This window comes from Rhipicephalus microplus, chromosome X (genome assembly GCF_043290135.1).
Source record: "Rhipicephalus microplus isolate Deutch F79 chromosome X, USDA_Rmic, whole genome shotgun sequence".
Classification (NCBI taxonomy): Eukaryota; Metazoa; Arthropoda; class Arachnida; order Ixodida; family Ixodidae; genus Rhipicephalus; species Rhipicephalus microplus.
Window position 1 is genome coordinate 335,428,687 of NC_134710.1, and position 21,336 is coordinate 335,450,022.

The 21,336-nt window shown below is 46.7% G+C and overlaps 2 protein-coding genes across 2 annotated transcripts in view; one reads left to right on the plus strand and one right to left on the minus strand.

Moving 5' to 3' along the window:
• The window catches only part of LOC119185356 (uncharacterized), a 195,927-nt gene extending 181,539 nt beyond the window's left edge, over nt 1–14,388 (minus strand). Inside the window, exon 1 of the mRNA XM_075879689.1 lies at nt 14,254–14,388. The gene's annotated coding sequence lies outside the window, so the exon portion shown is untranslated. The remainder of the gene's footprint in view (nt 1–14,253) is intronic.
• The window catches only part of LOC119162347 (lysosomal aspartic protease), a 68,040-nt gene continuing 56,060 nt past the window's right edge, over nt 9,357–21,336 (plus strand). The window contains exon 1 of the mRNA XM_075879687.1: nt 9,357–9,477. The gene's annotated coding sequence lies outside the window, so the exon portion shown is untranslated. The remainder of the gene's footprint in view (nt 9,478–21,336) is intronic.

Below are 21,336 nucleotides of genomic sequence, written 5' to 3' on the forward strand. Positions count from 1 at the left end.
TGTTGGTTTGTGAACGATAGAAAACGGGTCGAGTACAAATTGAACAGATATTCACTAAGCTGATGCTACCAGTTCAGGCTATGATCTATGAACCTGCAGTGTTCACGTAGTGTTCGCACAAAAAATTACTTACGTAATTGTTCCGCGTTTATAGTTCATCAAGTCTTGAGGTGACTTTTAAAATATGCATGCTAAAATCAATGCTCGCATATATGTAGACATGATATGTCTAGCGGAAGAGAATTATGTGACAGCTTCTTGTGGCTTGGTTGTATTGTAGCTGCTTCTTGAGATGCGTCTTTGTTTCTACTCTTGAGTCACGCACTGAGATATGACAGCATTGTTTTCAGGCACAAGGCATGCCACTGCTATTACAAGGAAAGTAAGCAGAAAGTAACACTCCTCACTGAATTGCGCCACTCGCCTTGTATCTAATACACAGGAAGCTTTGGCACACGCAAGGAGAATAATTATTGACGGGAATGGAAATATTCACACTTCGGAGGCAGACGCGCGGTAATTACTTCCGTGTGATCGGGTAATGAATAATGGCGCGTGATTGTTTTGTTTTTGACGTGCGACACTGCTGACATCACTGAGAATTTACGGAGGAAACAAGCACGCTCTTTGAATAAGCATTAATTAAAAGGCGACCAGCAGGCAAATGATGTCGACGCAGTATGATAAATCTAGGTGTTTCAAACGCTTGTCCATCTTCTCGCGCTGTTTATGTCTCTATAATATATTTCCTGGATTTACAGTACACGACCTAGAGACAAAGAGCAGGAAATCCGGCTGCAGCGCTTGGGCCTGGAAGATCAACGAGAGCTAGTGCAGTGGGCACAGGAACAGGATTCACGGCTTCCTTGTCTATCCTTACTTCCCCTTAAAGTAATAAACGTTTACTGGGCGAAAGCTTTGGGTGCTTCCTTAAAGGATAAAACTGACCGTTGGCAGAGCCGGCATGAACACGAGCGACGCAGAAGACCATCGGCAAAGGACGACGTCTCCATATGAAGTCATCACAACGGTACAGTTAGCCAAAATGTGACGTGGCATGTGGCATGTCACGTGGCATGTGACGTCACATGCCATATAACGTCACATGTGATGTAAATCGTGGCGTGCGACGTATAATGTCGTCATATGGCATTGCCCATTCGCCAATGGTGGCCCGATCCCGGAATCTGTGCAATGTCGTGTTAGATGCAAAAGGCTTTCGTAGGAGAGGGGGGGGGGGGTTGTGGTGCATCTATTGAGACAAAATAGGCGGTTTCCGCCTTCGAGCCGTTTTAGGGGAACACTTTAGGGATCCTGAGAGTTCTCTCTCTCTCGTTCACCAACTTGCATACTATAACACCGTGCTGCGGCACAGCAGCGTTGACGTCAAGGTGAGCGACTGGATGAGAACGTGGGAGGAGGGAGGGGGTGAGAGAACGCGATGGCATAATCGCGTAACAAATGCGCTGTGGTGTACCACGCTCTTATCCCACCGTACGGGCTGACTGAGTAGGGCACATACAAACAACATGCCGCCGCACAGCTCCCGCAAGCGCTGGCGGCGATCTTCAACCCGCATGCGGGCACGATGCGACGCCCTTTCGTCCTCGGTGGCGCGTCTAATAACCGGCCGCAGCGGGCATCGGGCGTAACGTGTGCCGGGAGCGCTATTAAGCGACCCATCCACGGAAGACGGCGTCAGTCGTGGCTCTCAATCCAGAGGGCACGCACAGGTGTTGCGTACACACTGACTCCGGCGGGTTGCCTGCTGAGCGTCAGTGATGCACTAAGGAGGGGAATATGTAGTGTGTAGTAGTCCGAAAGCATGGTCACAATGTTAATTGTTAGCTTTCCTCATGATGGTGGCGTATCATTAAGGTATGTCATGCGAGGCCACACACGAAGTGATCCTGTCCCTATTATACTGACAGGGTAAAATCAGTAAACATAGCCTAACAAATTTAGCAAGTTCGAAAGTTTTCAATTTATAGTCTTCGGTACATGGGCCCCCAGCGAGATACACTGTAAAGAGAGAGAGAGAGGAAGAAAGAAGATGAGGAAAGGAAGGGAGGATAACCAGATGAGCGTCCAAAACCGACATGAACTAATGGACACGTTCCGGGGTTGCCTCACAAGCTGGAGATAAGCACACAACATACATGTGTAGGATATTTTCCTGGACAAATTGGAGCAGTTTATCAAAGCTTTCATTTTCTCTATTCATATTCTTGTGCGTGTTGTTCTTCTTTTTTATGTATTAGTTGGCGACCACAATATTTAAGAAGGCACAGGATTGTATCACAACTAACTTCTCATTCCTTCTAAAGGCATGTCCAGTATTAGACAGGCTATGCGAACATAAGATCTATCCAAAATCTGGTGGACTCGGGCGTTAGCGCACGTACACGAGCAGACGCGATACTGCAAAGTGAATCTGTCTTCGAGGTAAAGGTGTTGGAATGGGGGCGTGCTGCCACATTTTCATGGGATCTAGTTACAATATGTATCTTATCCTGTATCCGTCTGTACCGATTCATGGAAATGTTTGCTGTAATGAAAGCTGTGAAGTGCAAAGAAAGACAATACCAAAAGAACGCAGTGTGGAAAAAAAGGTTTTGCTTTCTTTATATATATATATATATATATATATATATATATATATATATATATATATATATATATATATATATATATATATATATATATATATATATATATATGATATATTATATTACATTATATATGATATAATAATATGATATATTATATATCAGATCTCATTATTATTGTGTCAAAACACGGAAAAACGAGCCCTTAGGTATACACTTCTTTCCCTTATTCATTAACGAGGGTCTCGTACTGGCAGACTTGGTGTCATTAGGTTGTCTACGAGGGACTATTGGTCAGCTGCCCACTCGTAATAAGTTCACGTGCTACGTGACGGCACACATGTGCATAAAAGGGTGTTTGACACTCGCCGCTTGGCTTATAGATGGCGCTGATGGACAGTCCTACTTCTAAATTCACATATAAACCCAAAAAAAGGGATGAAGGGAAGGCCGCTGTGATAGCTCAGTGTTTAGAGCATCGAACGCGTTATTCGAAGGTCGTAGGCTCGATTCCTGCTGACGGCTGGTTATTTTTTCACCCACTTTTCTTTCTTATTCACATTCCATTTGTTTTAATAACTTCCCCTATACACTCCTTGGCATACTTGTCTGTTAGATCTTATTATTATTGTGTCAAAACACGGGAAAACAAGCCCGTAGGTATACAAATCTTTCCCTTATATATATATATATATATATATATATATATATATATATATATATATATATATATATATATATATATATATATAACGTGCGTGCGTGTGTGTGCGTGTCTTCGCGAAGACAGCGGAGCAAAAAGGAAGCCACGACGTAGCTAATCAGATATTACCACCGAAACATGAAGTATCCGCTTAGATGTAAGACACTGCGGCTTCCATATAAGTATAGAAGACGAGAGAGACCACGGTAAAGCTTCCGCGATCATCAGCCTGTGACTTCCGGCCCGCCACAGTCACACGGCGCTGGCAATCAAGTCTAATAGACACCGATATGCATTTCGGACGTGGGACAGCATTGGCCCCGCGCATCTCCAAGCGCGTATAGCGGTTTGTGCCATTCGGCGCCGTTGGTGCGGTTGCAAAGAAGAGAAGCGACGCGCCAGGAGGACCTTGCACCGCCCGTGGGCGCGAGCGCTTTGCCGTCCAGTAATAACAACGAGTGCCTCCCGAGCGCCAACGAATGCGTCTAGGGTGGTGCCCCTGGAAGCAGACGCGGCAACCGTCGAAGCGCGAAGACCGCTGGTCGCACCGCCAACCGCATAAAAGCGGCTCACGCAAACCGGACGGTGGTTCACAGCGCCTGCATAGGTGTGCGCGCCCGCGTTACTTCGGTGGTCTGGCCGTCGGTTATTTGCACCGTCCCACGCGCGGCGGCGTCGTCGTCGTGGGTGGAGAGGAAGCCGCGGGAGTGGTGGCTAAAGCGATTGAGGCTGCGGCACCAAAGCGCGTACTGTTAAAAGTTGTATAATAGTTTGTGTGTGTGTGTGTGTGTGTGTGCGTGTGTGTGTGTGTGTGTGTGTGTGTGTGTGCGTGTGTGTGTGTGTGTGTGTGTGTGTGTGTGTGTGTGTGTGTGTGTGTGTGTGTGTGTGTGTGTGTGTGTGTGTGTGTGTGTGTGTGTGTGTGTGTGTGTGTGTGTGTGTGTGTGTGTGTGTGTGTGTGTGTGTGTGTGATACGAATAGACAGCGCTCGAGCGACACATTTTACGTGGTCTAACCCCTTCCTGGCGGGCTTAGAAAACAGCAAACGTTGAAAAGGTGACTCTACTGTACGCATAGCGTGAGCTTTGGCATACTGTTACTCATTCCGCGCCCGTGCATGACCGCAGAGCTCTAGCGGAAGACAGGGCTGCAGTAAACAGCAGCATGCACAGGCAAATGTTACGTGTCATATACAAGCGGTTGTCGAAGCTCTTTTTGTTCTGTACAACTGATGATATTGATTCTTACACATTTACGACGATTAAGATACCGTAAATACAAATAGTCCAACTTTCAATATTGATGTTAGCAGAAAGCTACGGGGCCTTAGTATACTGGTGAATTGTTATGGCGTATGTTTAAACCGAAATGAATAGATGGTTAACGGCTTGTGTGTAGGACGCTAAAAAAATCACCGCCATATCCACAAAGTGAATGATGTTAGAGGAACTTGTTCGGAGGCGCATGGGGCGTTTCTTGACGAGACCATTTCTGTAGCAAGGCTGGTTAACGAGCGCGCGGATGATGTGTACGTCGAAGGCCGCGTTTTCGGGCACGTTCCGCGGCCGGCATTGCACAGTGTTGGCCACGTCGATCGGCACGTTAACCACCTGCCCCTATACATGCCATATATACTTACCACTGCCGGGAGTCAAATGCCTAACGCTCTTAAGTGGCAGGCGTGGAGCTATCAGTCGTTTTTCAACGGGGTTGAGAGCAGGCAAGTGAGGAGGCTTGGGATGATATCGGTACCTGTGCGTAACAGTACCTGTGCGTAACACTGACCGTAAAAACGTTGCACGTGCTGCCGTGCCTAGGAAGCAACGAGAACGAAGTGGACGTGGTGGTGGTGGTAGTGGTTAGAAGAGGAGAAAAGGCACCTAATTTCTGCCGCCGGGTCGGGAGCACGGCTCAGTGCCTGAAGTGGACGTAGTCGCAAGGAGGCGAGCGCGTGGGCCATCAAAAAATGACGCCTTTGCTGGTGGCGCGCCATCTAGTGAGCATTGTTGGAATTACCGGAGAGGCAACTGGAGCGGCGACAGGAGCGGCGACTGGAGAAGTGTACACTAGCCATACTGGTGTACACGCCCGACGATGCCGCCGCACAAGCCGCGAGCATAATAAGCTTCCAGAGCAAGCTCCTAAAATAACTATATCTCGAGTTTAACGACCCACAACCACGATATGATTATGAGAAACGCCGTAGTCGAGGGCTCCGGAATTTTAGACCATTTGGTGTTCTACTTACATTGTCATCGCTAAGTATACAGGCTCCTGGCACTTGGCTTCCGCCTAAATGTGACCTGCTACCGGGATCTAACCTATCGAGGTTCGGGTCAGCAGCCAAGTACCACAACCGCTGCTCCTCCGCGGCGGACGTTGATATGTGGGGTTTTACGTTTCAAAACCACCATATGATTATGAGCGACACCGTAGTGGAGGGCTGCGAAAATTTCGAACACCTGGGGTTCTTTAACGTGCAACCAAATCTGAGAACACGGGCCTACAACATTTCCACCTCCTTTGGAAATGCAGCCGCTGCAGTCGGCATTCGATCCCGCGACCTGCGGGTCAGCAGCCGAGTACTTTAACACTAGACCGCTGCGGTGGGGCCTCCGCGGCGGACGTGTGTACGAAACTATAGTGGCTATATGTAACTATATATGGAACTATATACGATTAATTATAATAAATATACGCATATAAAGTGGATGAGATAGATAAGATATAATGTAGACGCGGCAATAACACGGTCAGATTTGAGCTCACGTTAAAGAACCCCAGGTGGTCGAAATTTTCTGAGCCCTCCGCCATGGCGTCTCTAATGATTATATGGCGGATTTGGGATGTTAAACCCGACATATCAAGGTCCGCCGTGGAGGAGCAGTGTGCGTGGTGCCTGGCTGCTGACCCGAATCTCGATATCAATCAAATCAATAATACTGTAATGCACATGCTAACAGTAAGCCCATCAGTATGTATGAAGGAACGGGCCCTTAGCTTGAGTGGTATACGTTATAGGCAACACGAAGTCCGTGCCTTTCCTTTTCGCTCTTTCTTACATGCATGGTATCCGTAATACCTGTTGCGATCAATACGTATTGCGGCTGTCGCACTAAGAGAAGATGTCGTGTAAGTGTGGTGTTAGGGTACAGTAAGATTTAGTGGGAAAATTCATACAGCTCATTTAACTCATTGTTTATGTAGACGTAAATGCAAAAGTCATGGGCATGAGATCGCCTTTTTCTTCTTCTTCTTTACACCTAAGTGTCAGGCTTTTGCAATGATGAAGTTAGAAGCATACCAACGCCATTTTCTTGTGTGCCATATATGTGTACCATATATATGTTACCATACTGCACTATATTTTTGGTACCATATGTGTAGTCACCCGAGAACGGGCTCCACCGGACGGTCACATTCTACGTCGCCAGAGCCACTGAAGGTTTTCGCACTAATGAAAACGTGTGATGTATCACGTTTACTACTCTGCATACCACAGATGAAATAACCACTGGAGGCCTTGACTGAACTACTATTTCAGAACTTACGATTGTCGGATACATCTAAATCTTATCACGAAAACAATCGCGCTGTAGCTTTGTAGCATACGTAGTACAATTAATAAGCCTTCCTAATTAAAACTTTCTACGGCACTTAGTGTAAGGTGTGTTCGGGCGACTTTCAACGCAGAGAACTTGTATATAGCTAGCACGGTTTATGGGCGCAGCCACGGAGAACATCAAGGCACGAGTTAAGAGCACACTGTTTTACTGTGCACATGCAAATGGCTCCAAATCAAGGGTGTTTCGCGACATGATCCGCTCAGGGAGAGCGGCGCCTAATATTTTGTGCTCGACAAACGGCGTAAACAAACACTACAAGTATTGAGAAGAATGGGACATGTAGAAAGCGCGTGTGTATTATGAAGCCTTATTAACTAGCCCGGCAACGTGCCCTTGTGTGAAGGCAATTCAAGCTCAATTTCCCGTCGAAAGAAGCACGACTGCAGTCGCGACGTGTTCGAGAACCCGTATACAGCGGGCACAAGAATCGGGATTGATCTATCCAGTCACAACATTCGGACGCACCATTTGCGAATTAGCTGGTTGCTGACCGTATACCCTGCGGCCTGTTCAGGAGTACGTATCAAGGTATATAGCGGACGTAGTCGCGACGAGGCGACTACGTCCACTTACGCCTTGTATATTTACTGTGTGTTATTGTACTTATCTGCTTCTTAGTTTATATCTTGTGTAACCCTTGTCAAGTTCAATATTATTTTTTTACTTATTATACACGTATATATCGTAGCCACTCCCCTCTGTAATGTACCTTGTATCTTGAGGGTAAAATAAAATAGATAAATGAATAGTGCCATGGCGAGCAATTTTCGCTGGGCGCCCAAAGTTTGCAGAAGGTCATCGGGCACTGGCGGAGTAATCGGCGCATTCAATTTGCCACTCGGCGGCCGACAGCGATCAATAATGTCTGACCCAGTTTAGAATATCTGTCTTCGTTGCTTCATCTCTTTCTCTACCTCATTGCCATCCCGACCGGAGTCACCGCCCGGCACAAGGGTCTGATGGAGCGGCAAACGTGCACGCGAGCAGTTTGGCATCCATGAAGCAGTAGTGGCGGTTATCGCTGTTACGGCGATGCCGTTTCAACGTTGCGCTGTGAATCGGCCTCCGTATTCTCGGGGTATACGAATAGCTTCGCTTGCCTCCCCTCCCTCATCGCCCTTCCCTGCGCCGCTCACGCTTTGCGTCTGTGACGGATCGCACGTGTCGCCCGTCTGAACACTCCCTCGATTGTCGTCGCCATGTCGCTCAGCGCGTCGAGTGGTGCGTGATCGATGAGAAATGTTCCGCGACTAACGCATATGCTTGTTCACGCACGAGTGGGCGACGAGCACCTGGAGGAGTGCGTGTGGAATGCGTCGATTTCGGAAGGTCTCTTTAGAAAGCGAATCAGGATCCATCGCTGTCACTTCGTTTGGTATCGTAGTGGTAACTCACATCTGGTTAATAAAACCCATTCTTGCGTGTACTACAAGCCAACGCAATAGTTATGGCGAATGACGCGCTGTACGTGTATATGATAAAGTACAGGTGCGGGGAGTAATTTTTAGAAATCGGCATGATTGTGTGTCAAGCTTCATTTTTGCGTCTTCTGAGGACTATGAGTAAAAAAATGCGTTTTGGAAGGTGCAAGGGTATGGAAGAACGTGAACACAAGATGCATTGCCTCGAGACCCAAAGCTTGCGCGTCAAAGGCAGAAAAAAATTGCACTTTCCGAGCTCGCACATGTAAGAAGTATTGCTTGCTCCCGCGTCAGTGTTATATTTAAGCGGGAGTACCAACGAATAAATATTTAATGGTCGTCTCAGCGTATGTTTTCCCTTTTCAACGCACAAGCTAATATACTGTTGATAATGGTAATTACCGGCATACAGAGAGGTAGGCAGAAAAGTTTTCGGGGGGGGGGGGGGGAGTGACCTCTTTGAAAATTCGAGGAAAGGGGAAGGGGCGAGGCACGGGTCTGGTGTTCCACCCCCTGGCTGCGCCCCTTCCGGCATATGGTAAAGCGTAAAAAGAATTTTTTGCGCTAGCAAGCCAAAATTTCATATTCGTTCCAAAGAGTGAACGGAGAACCTGCTCCAACTAAAATCTTGACTGCTTTCAATTATGGACGTGACTTTACAACATTGTGCTAACCGAGACATCGCCTGCTTAGCTCGTACACAACAAAAGGCATTCAACTGACTTGAGTGCCTGTAACTCACTCCCAATGGGTACTTAAAGAAATAAAGGAAAGAAATGATAAACTCCGTGCTTTTTGTAAGCTCACGTTCAGCATGGCATCGTGACTATACGCTCCATTGCTTTCAGATCTGCATTGTATATATATTGAAAAATGATACTCAGAGCTGCATTATAGAGAAGCAAACTCTGCTATCCTTTGTAACGTCCTGGTCATTATCCAGAACAATGCATAATGCTGCATGCTCGATTGCACAAAACTCAGAACACGTGTGGTAGAAGAATGCAGCTCCACTACTGCGAAACCTGAGGAAGTGCGTAGTATGGGCACCCAGTGATTATACCGTTCGTAGAATTCCCGTTGCTGCGTCTACCAAAACATCAATGACGTCGACGTTTGAGGTAAGCATGTAAATATTTCCCGGCATGAGTGTAGAATCTTGTTAGGGGGATTCCCAAACTGGTTGTGCCACATAGGCGCTGCTTTTTGCTGCTGTTCATCGACTTCCTGCTTGTTACGGCAGTTGAGATGCGGGTCGTATGCAGCGAGCTCAGTCAGGTGTAGCATCGGAGAAGCAACCATACGCGTTGCAAGGCGGCGATTCCCTCTCGTGCGTGGTGCGGGAGTCAGCCACGTAGTTTGGAAGCGGTTTTGGTGATTTTAAACTAATGATTTGAATGACTTCTTCGTTATATTCGTTACTATGTTATTTTAGATCTAGTTCATCGATGTTAACGCGCTTTTCACCATTGTTAGCATTGTTTTAGGCTTGTATTGGGCACTTGATTATGAGCGTGGTAATGCCTCATAGCATATATGGGTGGCTGACAAGCCAGGCCAGTAAAGTGCTGCGCACTTGAAACACGTGCAAACCAGAGCACACTTGAAGCTTCCGCCACAGTGATGCTATAGAGCCAGCTGCATATAATCTTCGCAAATACAAATCTCGGGAATCCTACGGAAGAGGAACATAAAATGCAACGAATATAAATTCAAGACTCGCTCGCTGGATTCCATGCCAACCGGTTGTGCCCTCGCGATCTCCGACGACAGCGCAGCTCTGGCCGACTGGGTTGGTCCTACGCCACCTCCTGCTTCCGGTCCTCTATGACGACTACAGCGCAGCTCTGGCCGACTGGATTAGCCCTACGCCATCTCCTGTCGCCGACAAGAGCTCTCGCAAGTGGTGCTCCGTCCTCGGACTCCTGCGACCGTGTTCATCTTTCCTATTTCTTCTGTCGTCACTCGCTGCCTTTGCGCATCTCTCTCTCTCTCTCTCTCTCTCTCTCTCTCTCTCTCTACCTTTAATCATATCCTTTTAATTCCTCCTTACCCCCATTCCACGTGAGTTACTGTTGAGGTGTCGCACTCTGATGCAGACAGTTACGGGGCTCACTTTTCTCTTCTTTTCCCTTTAAGAATCACATAAGGATATAGTTTCAGCAGTGTCTAATCTGCCTCTCCCACGGTGTAAGAAGTAGCTTAGGTGAGCGAGCGCGCTCGCTGGGCGCGCCGCGGTAAGGTTCTGCTTCCAGATAGCGCCAACAGATGGCGCGCGAAACTAATGCCCTTTAGGGTGCCTTGATGCCCGCGCGCTCGCGCGCATCGAGGCACTCTAATGCCCTTTGGCTCTGCCTCCCGCATGCCGTGCGCTTGCGTCCCGTTCGCGGTGTAGGACCGCTCTGCCGAGGGCAACCGAAGCGCTGTCAAGGACCTACGAGCGGTTTTTACGTATTATGAGGCCTAGTCGTTGACTTATTGTTCACAATGGGTTGCCCAGGAACGATTGGCGATGTGCGGTTCACTTTGGCTGGAGACTGCATATAACTGATTAATTTTTCTTAATAACGTAAACCGAGGCCTGAGCAGTACGTTGGAATCGACATTAAGCTATGGCATCATGGAACAGGTTCTGGTGCGACCACGCTTTGTCGCAATCGCATGATTACACAACTTAACGTTTTTTTTTTGTTTTTTTTTAGTGACGTATGTGCTGTTTTTTCATCAGCTGTACCTGGCGCCACTGGTTCAAAAGCCAGGGGCATCTCTCCTTGCTATTCCGCTTATATTGCCGCGAAAGCTTTGTACTGTTTGTTTTGTACGTGTTCCTCTGACCTATGGTGCAACGCACCTCGGGGGATAGGCCATGGATCGTTCGCGTTGAAAGTTACCGCCACAAGACTTTATCACTTTTGTGCGCGATACGAGATGTCCTAAAAGTAACTACAAGAAACTGGAACAGTGTCTTCGACATTGTTCCACATTCTTGTCGTTACTTGCGGGCGCTTATCTCGAAAGTTTTTTACGGCTTTTAAATTGAGCACGGCCTAAAGCACCAAGCACTCTGTTCTTCGACGACCGCCGTGCACGTTTGTTGCTGTCGCCGGCCCCGAGTTGTACGGTTCTTAGTTGGCGCTAGTCCGCCTAATGAACACTTTCTTTTAGAAGCGTTTTGGTTCTCTTCCTGACCGTCGGACTGCCGTCATCACTACGTGACAATACGTAGCATAACTTCACATCAGGACACATATACCATTTATTTACTGACTTTTAGAATTTTCAGACATGAAATCGATCACACAAGAGGACACACAATATGTCCGATAAAAGAAGTTCATGAAACGCATATAAGCAAAGAAAGTCGCATTGAGTCCGTGTAGCGGTCGTGCTCACACAAGCTTTGCCATTTTTCGCAAGTCGTGGCTCTTTTTTTCATGTCTATTCTTCAATTGCCTACAGTACTGACGCATACGTAGGCAGATATAGTAGTGTAGCAACTTCGCAAGCATTTCTTCTTTGTGCGTACCGCAAGGAAATGTGAAGTGGAAATTCTCCAACACGGCATCAGTAGTTTTGTCGTATGCATCCCTGTCCCCTGCATACTTGGCAAACTGTTCCTCGGTGTACTTGAAAAAGTCAAAGAGGTGCATATTTGGATGCGTGAGCCAGCCCCGGGTTTTACAGTTCACGAGATCAGCTTCGGGCACGCTTGCGAGACCTTGTTTTCCTTGAAGAGCGTTCTTGCAAATGGAACAGGTTGTTCCATTGCGAAGTTTTCTGGACACAAAACCTGTAACGTAGTAGACAATGCACTCAACTACTGTTGCGTCTGTGTCAGGGTCGTCGAAATCGAAGACATCATCGCACTCCCAGCTTCCTTCGTCGATGAGCCCGTCAAGCTTTCGCTTTAGTTCATCCAACTTTCCTGTGCGTTGCGCGGCAGAACCTTTATATATTTCCCTGATATCAGACAAAGTCACAACGGCTGCTTGTCTTTTATCAGGCAGCGTGCAATTCCCAAACTTTGGTGGTTTTACCAAAGAATATAAGCTGAGCATACGGTACAGCTGTAGGAACGTGGGAAACGTCGGGTGCTCATTTTGCCCACCAGCTTGCCTGATTATTCCAAAGAAGCGCTCCAGCGGGTCTTGGTTCATCTTCGCCGTCAATACATACTTGAAGTCACAGTCCTTCAGCAGGTAAATTGACAGCTCCCGCACTGATTTCAGGGTTACGCGTAGGCCTTCTGCAGTCGACTGCGTCAGAAAAAGGTCCTTATGAATTTCCCCGCTCACGACCTGTTGCTCCCATGAGTCCAGCCACGCGGATGCAGATTCTAAAACACAAAAATCTCTGCCTTCTAGTTTTAAGCCTTCTGCTGGAAAACGTCGGTTTAAAGCGTCAAACAGGTCATTTAAAAAAAGTGTGAACTCGACCGTCGGCTCAACATTGGTCAGACGAGACGCGCCTCTCTTTGCATAGAAAAGAATACCTTTGGCTACGGAGTTGCTAAATATCTGCGTGGCAAGCTTCACCCTCATCCTCAGCATTTTGGAAGGGTTGATGTGGTTGAATGTTATTTTAGGGCACACCTTTAGCTCTGCTTTGTTCTCGTTGTCTGCAACGTACAGGGCATCGTAGCACGACCATTTTATCAGTTTGCCGTCTTTTTTAAGAACCTTCTTGTCCAGTAGCCTGTTTCTGATGCACTTGAAAATGTGAGGCGTATCAGACAGCACATAAACATTTCTAGAGCTGTCCATTGGGTGCTCAAAGGAATTACGGACGTGGCCAAGTGCACCAGTAATGCCGAGCTGCTTCCACATCGCGCGATTGGTGGATGCACCATCACACACTACTCCGTCTACGAACAAGCCGGCTTTTTCTAGGTGCACGATGCACTGGATCAGGAGTTGCGAAAGCAGCGTCCCCTTAGTTGGTCCTTTTGACGCAAACACGGCTACTGGCTGTAGGTAGGTTTCACCAAACGGAGCAAATGCAAAGACGAGGCCATGATCTGCGAGTTCCTTGCTCTGATTATTTTTCTCTCCTTGATCAACAAGGCCAGTGTACGTCATTGTCTGCGAGTTGACAGCCATTTCCTTTCTTACTTGAATTTCGTCCAAGATCAGGATTCCCCGCCGCTGGAATGCGGTCTTTCCGGCAACTTTTATCTTGAGGGCTTTGAAGAAGTTGTCGTCGAAACCGCACTTCGGACCAACCATGCTTATGTACTTTCGCACTGTGGTAACGCACGGCAAAGGCAGTATATCGTTGTTTCTCAAGAAAGAGTAGGTGGCCGGGCTCCGTATGTGCAGCAAGAGGCACAACAAGATCCAATCGTCTGTGTATCGCCTGCTTGTTTTTGATGCGCACCTTGCGACTGATACACATTCTTCTATCAAAAGAAGCTGTGCTGGCGGTATATCAAATCCCTTTAGCTTCTCCTTGATATCTTGCTCCTGCAAATCTGTTAGCTCTTTCATCGCTGCTTGCAACTGCTCCAATAACAGCTTGTTGCGCTTGGCCAGTCGTGCTCGTGACCGCTGAACAGCTGATCGTGCATGCCGCAAAGCAGAAAGCTTCTGTTGTTGGGTGGGCACCACCGATAACCTGAAACGCTTGAGAGGTATTCCCTGCTTGGCTCGCGCAGCTCGGCGATCAGCATGTATTCTAAGGGTGTCAACGAGGCCCGAACACAGGCGACAGATAGCACCTCCAGGTGTCACCAAGAGACATTTGTTGTGTCTCCAGCTTTTTTGACAGTCCACAAAGGCACATTCAGGGGACACATCAGGGAAGTCCTTTAAACTAGGCCCTCCCCTACACACATCTATGCCGTCAACAACTTTGAGCATGGATTCAACTTCAAGGGCAGATGTGGCGAAGGGACTTACCCCTATTGCAGCAGAGTCGATCAACTTGTCTAAGATGTAGACTTGGACTTCCATGTTGCTTTTGACATGCAGAGCCTTCCTGTTAAACAGCACCGACGATCCGTCGCTTGTCCTATGCGCAACCGCAGCGTCAATAAACACGACGTCCCTCACTCCAGCTAAGTTGATGAGATGCGCCGCCCATGATGGCTGTGGCAGGCTAACGCAAGATACTGCACTGAAAAGCCGTTCGAACACTGAGTCACATGAGTTACTCTCACCAGTCTTAGTCACACAACAGCTGTCGTCAGACGACGTTTCCATATTGTCCGCTGGGGAGACTTCTATGTGGCTAGCTGTCGTTGGCAAGTTGCTGCTATTGTTGTTACAGCTACTCACCGAAGCAGCCACAGGAAGCGCTAGCCGTTTCACTTGCTTTCGAGGGCTTTTAATCTTTCTGGACAGGTAGCTTGGCGCCCCTTCGAAAATTGACGGCACAGCGTCTTTTGAAAGGCCCGCTCTTCTTGTTCCAGACATCAGCACATGGCCGTCAATTCCCGCAGACCACGTCTTCAGGATAAAACGGGAAGCGAAATGCTTCTCACAAACGCGATCCGTTCTTTGGAGCACGCGGTCCTTACGAGGAATGGCTCGTCTCCATGCTTCCAGTCTTGCTTCATCGTTCGGCGGCTTGAAAAGCGAGAACTTTTCTTTGCAAGACTTGTAACCGGTGTTACAAAACGGTACGAAGCACTTTCCCATTATGCAGGCTCATGAAAAAGTTCGAAGGTTGGGAGCTACCTGGCAGACAAATGAACAATGCTTTGACAACACCCGGCGAGCAGCAACAACGTGCCGTGAACAAAGCTGCAAACGGCTAGTGCTGTCTGAGAGCGCGAAGCGAGTGAGCGGGCACAAGTTTCTAGCGCCCTCTCTTGACGAGCGGAGAAAGGAGAACTCTAAGCGTGCCGCAGTGGCCCTCGCCCAGCGCGCGCCGTTCAATCACCTAAGCTACTACTTCTTACACCGTGGCCTCTCCCATCAAACTTACTAAAGCACGCTCTAGCTTTTTCTCGCCTTCTTTTCTCTTCTTTTTTTTTTGTCAACCACTGTTTTCATCCAACGCACACTTAACGGAACTAGTTTAAAGCTAGCGCTGCGAGAAAAGGGGCAATGTGGAAGTCAAGCAGGAATAAAAACGCAGTCATCGTCCCGCACTTATAACAGTTTCCTTACTGGCGCACCATTGTCGAGAAGAGTTAAGTCGAACAGCTCGCGTGCTCACAGAGTTCACTAAAATGGAGGCGAGTTCAAGGGGAGGTGCCGCCTTGTCCGCATGCGCGCGAAGAATGTACAGGCCCGTCCATCTATCTTTTGGCTCTTTCCGCAACAAGAAAAGGGCCGTCCATCATCCTAGAGCAGCTCGCAAGAACGTTCCGTATTAGCGAAGCACGACCTTCAGCATCATTCGACAACACGACGGCTTGAACTTTTTGGCGTCTCCGCCAAGAAGGAGTCCGTCTTTCAAAACAACCTTGCCCGTGTTCTGCTTGCAAGAAGTCAAAAGTTAAAGCCTTGGAAGCGGCACACCCGAGCATATGGAGACGCCAGTAACTCGCAGAGTTATTTCTTTATACTGCAACAGGGACACGTGAGAGCAAGGTGGGATGAAAGAAAATGCGGAATGTTTCGTCGTGTGCATATAAACGCGTTCGAATGCTCTAACCCCGAGATACACGGGGTAGCTTAATTCGCATTACTAGGACGCCCTTTTATGATCAGGTTGAACAATCACTGTCTTATAAAAAAGAAGATAAACACTAATTAAGGCTTCCTGAAGCATTGGTATTCTTCCCATCAAGTTTTAACCACCAATGTTTTCGATTTCAGAAATGCAGGATAATTACGTGCAGCTAGTTATACAACCTCAGGAAAAATGCCACACGTAGGCGTACAAATCAACTCCAAGAACCCTTTAGTGCAACGATTATATTTCTTACAAAATCGTGGGTAATGTTTATAACGGCAAAAAAAAAATGAGCCTACTTACCCCTTTCATTGGTCCGAAACAACATAAGAGGCGCATGTTATGACTCCAATGCATAGAGTGACATTTACTGATATGCATCCTGAGCCAAGCAAAATGTTGTCGTCCTTCAAGGAAGTTCCATATTTGGATTTAACGCTGCCCTGTTAAAACACTTATTTTGTGGACTGTCATGCAAGTTTTATGCCTGTAGATGGTGTGTTGTTTTATTTCCTCGGATGTTCTTATAAATGTTTTACCTCCTCATGAGTAATTATTTTCATAGATCCTGATTGCTCTGCTGCGCAGATGCTACGATGTGTCACCTGACTATAGCGGATGCTTTATATATGTGCGTTTGTGCCTCCCAATACACTTTTAGTTGCGAGTAAGCGCCTGCGTCATGTCTTCCCTTGTCTTCGTCCGTTTTTAGCTCTGTTGTTCCTTCATAATTATTTACAACCAACTAGCCCAAGTTTCTCTTCTACAGTGTATTCGATATAAAAGAGTGCTTTGTCGACCTGTATCAAAGAACACTTGCACGCCGCACGCCTCCGAGTGATTTCGTCTTGAGGGGGAAAGTAGAGCGAATAAATTTACCCGTTTTAATATTATCTGGATCTCAACGACACTTGAAACACGCAGAGCCTATGGAAGCGCCCCCACTTCATTAAGGAAGAGACATCGAGATAAGGGAAATAGAGGGAGCTTAAGCAGCACTGAGCACAGCTTTGCAACCTGCAATGGAAAAATAAAAACGGGAAGAACCGTTAGGATCGAAGGCCAGTGTGCAGTGCTGCCACCGGCAGAATGAAACTTCTCATGGAGTCCAGCTAGCTGGAGGAATCATAGAGCATTCACGACCCTCTACAGCTCTGATATGCAAGGCCGCGCTCTCAAGATCCCGTTCGACGAGGAAGGCATGCCTCCTATGTAGCTGGTTTAGGTCAATAGAGGGCCCTTTGACAACTTTGAAAGGCAATGTTGGAAGTATAAGGGCACGTTTTACAAGTACTACAGTAAAAGCTCCTAATTCGCACTTCACGGGACGCTAAAAAGTTTCCAAATAAACAAAGTACCAATTAGATAAGGTACCAAGAGAGCAATAAACAAATGTCACTCACATATATGAACACACGTGCACTTTCACTTTCTTGGTGAGTACATAAATTTTGCACTTATTGTCTATGAGAGCTGCGTAAAAACCATAATTTTCGTGATCCTGCAGTGTTTTTTCACAGTACAACCATGGCACGAAAACTCCATGTCTTAATTAGCCCGAAATGTTTTCTGACCTTATTACGCACTGCCACGGCCACCGTCACAACACGCATTTTCCCGCCGATAAAGGAAAAAAACATTTGCCATATCCGCTAAAGCATTGTTCTCCAAGAATGTGGTTGTAGATGGCGACCACACCTTATGAACGCCTGCGGCCAACGAGGTGCCACACACCACAGTATTTTGAACTAGATAGGGGCAGTGGGACAAGAGCGGTCCTTGAGGCTGTTTGCACGGAAACAACTAGGCGGTGCTGTGGTGCTTTTCTCCTGAAGCGCACCGCAGTGGGCGCTTCTTTGCCGCACTTTCAAATTATGAGTGCGATGTGTTTAAAGTTGATGCTTGACTCCCGATAGCCTAACTTGTACACTGAGTCAACAAAAAGAGAGTAGTGTTGTCTTGAAAGCTCCATGACGTGTGATTCTAAAAACAAGCCTATATAGTGGAAAAGTTCTTCGAACTGCGCTTGCCTACTCAGATAGAACAGACGCGGCCCTGCGCAGTCGATGCCGTGCACGCAAAACACACACACACACACACACATACACACACACACACACACACACACACACACACACACACACACGAGAGTGACAAGCAAACAACAAAATAATGCTTCAAACCATTTTAATTAGCACAAAGGCACTCTTCAAAAACTTTATGTGCGAGCACAAACCAACACTTCTATAGGTCGTTCGAATATGCTTTTCTTTCTTTTCCAGCGCTGATGCGTGAATACGCAGATCAATTAATTCTCGTGTTTGTTTCTTCCTTGTGAATGTCGCATAGAACACCATTGTATCAGAGGGAGTTGTTCTTTACAAGAGCTAATATGTCACAAATGCTGTTCGTGTGTAGCTTCGGGACAATGAAGCATTCAGAATATACAGGGTGTCCCACGTAAATTTAGCCAGAGTTTAAAAATATGCCGAAACACATAATTACGACGCGACCAAATGCATGTTGCACACCGTTGCCTGGAGTCAGTCAGACTATTTTTTTTTGTGTTTTCAAATATTGTTTATTGGCTCTGTTTAATTAACTAACTTTTGAAGGAAGGAAGACGGATAAAAATTTTATTGGGAAAGTTGTAGATAGGTCAGAAAAACGTCCAAATAGATAGTTTTTAACTTTATATCTGTTTAAGCATTAGTGTTTTCTGCTAATTACAAATGCCCGCGAAATACAAAAAAATACCACATGACAAACCCGCTCGCGCGTCAATGCACACGATGATTTTAGTGCCCCCTAACGTTCTGTGTGCGAACGACACGCTTCCCTCGCAACGGTTCATGATAGCGATAAGCAGTCACAGCGGTTATCGTTTTGTGGCGGATAGCAAAACGTGTTCATCGTAAAGCTACCACCATCGTTGCCATCTTGCCGAGACAGCACAGTGGGGTAAATTCTATGGTCGTTCGTACGTGAAACCTTAGGGAGCACTTGGAATACAGACGCTGTACTTAGAATCATTGTGCACACTGGTGCAAGAGCGGGTTTGTCACGTGGTATTTTTTTTTGCATTTCGGGGGCATTTGTAATTAGCAGAAAACCAGTAATAACTAACAAATATAAAGTTCACAACTCTGAAATCGGACACTTTGCAAACCGATCTGCAACTCTCTCATTGAAATTTTTTATCTATCTTTGTTTCTTGAAAGTTACTTAACTAAACATACCAAATAAACAATATTTGAGAACACAAAAAATAAAGTGACTAACTCCCGGCAACGGTGAGCAACATGCATTTGGTCGCGTCGTAATTATGTGCTCCGGCATATTTTGAAACTCTGGCTAAAATTACCTGGGACACCCTGTATATTCTGAAGAGCTTCTATGAATGTGGAGAAATCAGGGCAGGGCAAATAGTCATAATAATATTCTGAAAATAGAAATATAGAAATACATGTGCTTGAATTCTTGATTGATATGTGGGGTTTAACGTCCCAAAACCACCATATGATTATGAGAGACGCCGTAGTGGAGGGCTCCGGAAATTTCGACCATCTGGGGTTCTTTAACGTGCACCCAAATCTGAGCACACGGGCCTACAACATTTCCGCCTCCATCGAAAATGCATGTGCTTGAAGCCTAAAAAATGCGGGTACTGAGATACATTTATAAAAGACATAACGGGATATTGCGAAGGTAATTTCGCAAAAGACGAAAAAAAAAGTATGCTGGAATAGATTTACAAGAATATAGATATACGAATACAGACAGTAAAACATTTTGAAGCTACATGGGTGTTGGTGTTCCGCATGTACATTGGTCAAGTGTACCGTAACATTGTCGATAATGCTGCGGATAATTAAATTGCAAGTCAGTCATGGCGTTCGACTCGCTAACAAATACCACTGATGTGAGGTAAAGTATGGCCTTATTTTACACATATAATGAATCCGTTTTGCTGAGAAGGTTTACGCTAATTGCACTAAAGTAACCACAGCTTCTAAAATACAGTATCATCTAGATAGCACTGGTTGAGTTTTTTTTTTTTTTTAAAGACTGCTGCTATACACAAGACTGTATATTATTGTAGGTGAACAAACCTTCGTGTTATAACTAGTAAATACTGAAAGTGTCACTGGAGAAAAAAAAACTGGCACTGCTTCACCAGCCTTGAGAGAGATTTAAGATCGTCAGCATTGCCTCCTCGATTCTGAGGTCAGTCGCGTCGAACACTTAACCACATAGAACGTTCTGTGCGTGTGGGGGGATTCTTCACTAGACACTCTGTGCTCTCCTACGATTGTCCGAATCAACATGGTCGTGGCCAAATATTACGAAATTAACTGGATTTTGACGCCATTGTACTATTGTGAGGAAATCCTCCCTGGTAAAATCTGGCCGGCGAATCCCCGTCTGAAGACATGCGCTAGCGTGGAAGGGACCTCGTCCACGTGGCCCGCCTCAAGCCGCACCATCGCCCTCTGCCTCCAGACTGTGAGGTAGTGAAGATGGCCTTTCTTCAGCTGGGGTGAATTGCGAAGAAAACGTGTCTCCAATCAGCAGCATCACCAACGCTCGGCTCGCTCGGCTGGCTCGACTCGCACTGCGGGTTAGCGGAACTATTCTGTACGGTGCTCTGCTGTGACTCACTGTGTCGTATTTGTAGAAACCTCAAAAACGTACCGCAAATAAACCTGCTCTCGCAATGCAAATGATGGCTGGGACCGGATGACACATCCGATTCATCCGATTTTTTCGAATTAACGAGAGTCTAATTAACAATTTTTTAATGTATATACGAGAAGCGGCGTTCTAAAGTAAAAAGAAATCTCATCGACATAATCAGAATTCGAATGGAATTTCTAATTCAGATCAGCCGATAGAGATAATTAAACAACCCTTCCAGGCAGCCACGGCGAGCTATGGAGAGCAACCCCCGCTATATAGCATGCGTCTGCCGCGTGCCCCAGAAACGTCTGACGAAGCGGCTAATTGTTTACGATCCTCCCGCAATGCATGCACCATGTAGCGGTCTGCCGCGTCGCTAATTCGCCCATTACGTCTGGCGCGGTTAATTAAGGGCACGTCCCTCTCAGATTCGCTTATGCAATTTCGACTTGGGCGGGCCGCTCACTGACACGCTGCGTGTGGCGCGGTGGGTCTTCGATATGTCTCAACATTGCGTGTATGCGTCATGAAACCCAGTTCCTGCTCGGCCACTCATTAGCGGCGCGTTTCGATGCTTCCTATCTTTCAGCCTTCTTGCTCGACCGAGAATTGGTAAAAAAATAGAAGCTTTAGCGAGTATGCCATATACTTTCAACAGTTTTCTCCATGCGTCTGTC